General features: G+C 34.5%; 1 long non-coding RNA gene across 2 annotated transcripts; it reads left to right on the plus strand.

Moving 5' to 3' along the window:
* Positions 1 to 1605: 1605 nt before the first annotated feature.
* On the plus strand, positions 1606 to 3622 carry LOC106053897 (uncharacterized). Of its 2 annotated transcripts, XR_008780381.1 has the most exons (4): positions 1606 to 1874; positions 2492 to 2583; positions 2885 to 3049; positions 3409 to 3622. It is a non-coding gene; the product is annotated as an uncharacterized LOC106053897 (long non-coding RNA). The 2 variants fall into 2 exon arrangements; XR_001215342.2 differs by lacking the exon at positions 2492 to 2583 and having other exon boundaries at positions 1610 to 1874.
* Positions 3623 to 4011: the final 389 nt, after the last annotated feature.

The raw sequence follows: 4011 nt of genomic DNA on the forward strand, positions 1-4011 counted from the left end.
GTTTTTAGGATTCTAACGATTCTTAAACCCAGAAAATCTCTTTAGGCACATTTAATTAAGATTGTGTTTTTTTTAAATCTTTAGTAAACTCCATATTGGATAAAACATGTGCAGATAAAACTACTTATCAATAAAGTGCACACACACACACACAGAAACGTGCAACGTTTTAACTCAAAAAAAAAATCTTTTCCTAGAAAATCTGTTAACGTCAGAGTGAGCACAGCTAACCAGGGGAAAGATAAGTTTTTCCTTGAAAATCTGTTCATGTTAGAGTGAGAGCAACCTTGTTGTGCCCGGAGTCATATCGACCTCATTATGTGCTAAATATTATCCCTTGATATATATATATATATATATATATATATATATATTTATATATATATGTATGAAATACTGGATTCCTCACTAATCTTTGGACTCGAAGACAAGCCTTATATATATATATATATATATTGATAAACAAACACAAACCCAAGTGTGTGTGTGTTTGTGTGTGTGATTATTTGTAAAGTTAAGCCCACAGTTGTTCTAGAGAAACCGACGGTTTGTTTGCATGAAATGTTTCGGATATTTTTTTCCGAATGGAAGTTTATCACATCCTGGCTTAAACCTTCCGTAGGACGGCAGAACAATGTTGAGTAAAGGGGGGGGGGGGGGAAGGGATCAAATCTCACACCATTGAGACCACACTCTAGAATGCATACCACGCGACCAATGTTGTTTTAAAAAAAAAGAAAGCATTACGCTAGTTTAAAAGTAGTTCTGCATTAAGAAATGTCAGTCCTGACAAGCATCCTATACTCTTATACAATTTATATGTAAAAACAAGCAATAGAAAATATAATACTTTTTGAAAACAAAGCTTATCTAACCGCTAAGTACTGCCATTTTTCTGAAAATGTCTGCGTTTTACTCCATTTCTGCTATATAAAACAAAATTAATTAATTAGTACTACATGATTAAATAATCAGTTGATTTTTGGATTGATTCTTGTATTGTTGTCGACTAGGAATAATTAGGTGAAATTTCAACTTGATCCGAAGTGGATAGTTGGAGAAAAAACGTGTCACAACGTAATTAGGAGACCAAATCCATAAATATATCCACATCTCTCATTAAGTAGCATTTATTCCCCTTTTTCGAAAACAAACAAAATAATGAATCACTTACAGTTAATTAAGTAATTGTTTAATTGCATAACACACGTACACACATGCATAACACACCTACACACATGCATAACACACCTACACACATGCATAACACACCTACACACATGCATAACACACCTACACACATGCATAGCAAACCTACACAAATGCATAACACACCCACACACATGCATAGCACACCCACACACATGCTTTTCCTGTTTCTACTAGGCATGCGCAAGAAAGTTTCCTTTAACTCCCAATTTTCCTGAAAATGTGTAAGTGAAAAGAAAACTTGAAAGTTCAAGTTAAAATAAAAAACCCACTTAAAACCTTACTTTAATAAAATAATCAATAACAACTTAGATTAAAGCAGCTGATATTGATAAAGCTTTCTGAAAAATAAAAGAGAATGTAGACCAAGTCCGGTTATGATGATCACTAAAAATGTATAAAATATAACAGTGATGTCCGATTTACGGCCTGCGGGCCACATCCGGGCAGTGACGCGATGCTATGCGCCCAAGATCTGCCCACAGTGTATTAAGAAGCCAATGAGACACAGTCCCATTGGTCTTGGCGATTTCTTTTTTTTTTTTTCGGCCTGTGACAAGCGTGCCGGAAATCGATATGAACCCAAGATTTAAAATGTTTGAGCATCACTGACATACAAAACTAAATCCAAGACGAGGCAGGGGGAATACTACACAACAACACGGGTAAAGTTTTTTTTTTTAAAAAGCTAATTTCTGTCTCACAAAAATTGAACAAATAAATGTCATTATGTCAAGTGTCAACGTTAAGACATTTAGTGGTTCATTGGATGTTCATACGATTTTCCTAGAACATTCTACAGGTCTCACCCTCCCTTCACCTGTTCTTTAGTCTGTTAACAGTTGCGGTACCATACATGATATGTTGACTGTCTTATTTCATTCCACTCTGTCCATTGCCTTAAATAGAAACTCTTTCAATGACTTTATTGTTTTCTTCTCCTCGCTTTTTTTGTTTTCCTTTTTTTCCCTGGTACTGCTCCTGCAGGAAAGTCTTTTCGAGCTCTGAGGTCATTGTGAAATTGCATAAAGTTTTAGTTTGCATTTTCTAACAGTGGTCAGCAAATTATCGTGAGGTCGAATAACTCATTTGTGATTCGGTCTTTGTGGGGGATACCTAGTATCTTGCTATAGCATCTCTGTCCCATTTCTAGGATCCTCCTCTCTAATTCTGATGTTAGATTCCAAGATTTACAAGTATGCCAAAGTGTGGCCATGATTCTATGACCAAGGAGCGTATCAGTCTGATTTTTGTGCTGAAGGCAATTTCTTTATCTTTCCAGACTGTTTTGAGCTTTGCAGGTACTGCTGTGGACTGTGCAGTTCTGCCCAGTAGTTCAGCATTGGTGCCTTCTTCTGAAACAATATCTCAGAGGTATTTAAAATTTCTGACACTTGTCAGCTTTTCGCCTCCAAAACTAATGTCCACTTTAAAGTTCTGTTGGCTATTGGTCATAATGTTTTGTTTTTTTCGACATTTATTTATATACCATATGCTGCGTGAGCCTTAAGCGCATCACAAAGTCATGTAGCTCTTCCTTAGTCCCTTCTTGACATCTATTTTTCTCTCTATATTTTTTTCTAGAAAATTCTTAAATTTAAATTCTTGCATCATTTTTTTTCAACTTTGCCAGAGTGTTTGTTATCTTATCTCTTTCTTATCTTATAAATTACAGGCGTCACTTCGAAGAAGAAAATAACTACATTCTACACACCCATGTGTCAATCTAGCCGTGAGTGTTAAAGTCATTGGTTCTCCTGTCTAATTATGGCAACCTGTTCCATGCTCTAAATGCGTTAAGAAAGAAGAGTGCTTGTAAGAATATGCCCAAGCATATTGAGTAAGAAATGTGCCTTTTTATTAGGATATGTTTTGTATTCATAAATTATGATTCAGAGGTTTATGTGGTAATTTTTGCATTACTTTTTAGTCGTCTGTTCTGGGGTGTGTCTCCAAATTGAGTGATTTATTAATGGTCTTACTCCAGTCAAATGCGAATATTTATTTTTTTTTTATAAACCTCACGGCTGTATTTTGCGCTTACTCTATTTTCTCAGTTTCCTTGGCTTAAGGGTTTGAAGCTTTCCTCAGGAAAAAAATGTGAAAGATGTCAGCTGGGCAATTTATTTAAATAATTATATTCAAACATTTTTTTTCGGATTTTTTTTTTGTCGAAACATTTCTCCTTTTTTTTTCTAGGGAAATGCTCATTTCTAAGCTCCTTTTGAGGCTGTACGTTGAGATTCGTCTACACATTTCAGATTGGTTTTACAATATCGCTAACTACAGTTTACAAATGGAAGTATACACTACAGAAGATATTGGACATGCGATTTCTTTAAACTTAAATCTGTTAAGAGAATAGTGTATACATTAACTATTAAACAGAAAAAAGCGGATATCGCCAAAGTTATTCTATAGTTGTTGTTTTTTTTACCAACAATAAATGGAGTTTAAGGTTGTAGCACTTACCTAATGATGTATAAACATAACAACAATAAATGGAGTTTAAGGTTGTAGCACTGACCTAATGATGTATAAACATAACAACAATAAATGGAGTTTAAGGTTGTAGCACTGACCTAATGATGTATAAACATAACAACAATAAATGGAGTTTAAGGTTGTAGCACTGACCTAATGATGTATAAACATAACAACAATAAATGGAGTTTAAGGTTGTAGCACTGACCTAATGATGTATAAACATAACAACAATAAATGGAGTTTAAGGTTGTAGCACTGACCTAATGATGTATAAACATAACAACAATAAATGGAGTTTAAGGTTGTAGCACTGAA

This window comes from Biomphalaria glabrata, chromosome 10, assembly GCF_947242115.1.
Source record: "Biomphalaria glabrata chromosome 10, xgBioGlab47.1, whole genome shotgun sequence".
Classification (NCBI taxonomy): domain Eukaryota; kingdom Metazoa; phylum Mollusca; class Gastropoda; family Planorbidae; genus Biomphalaria; species Biomphalaria glabrata.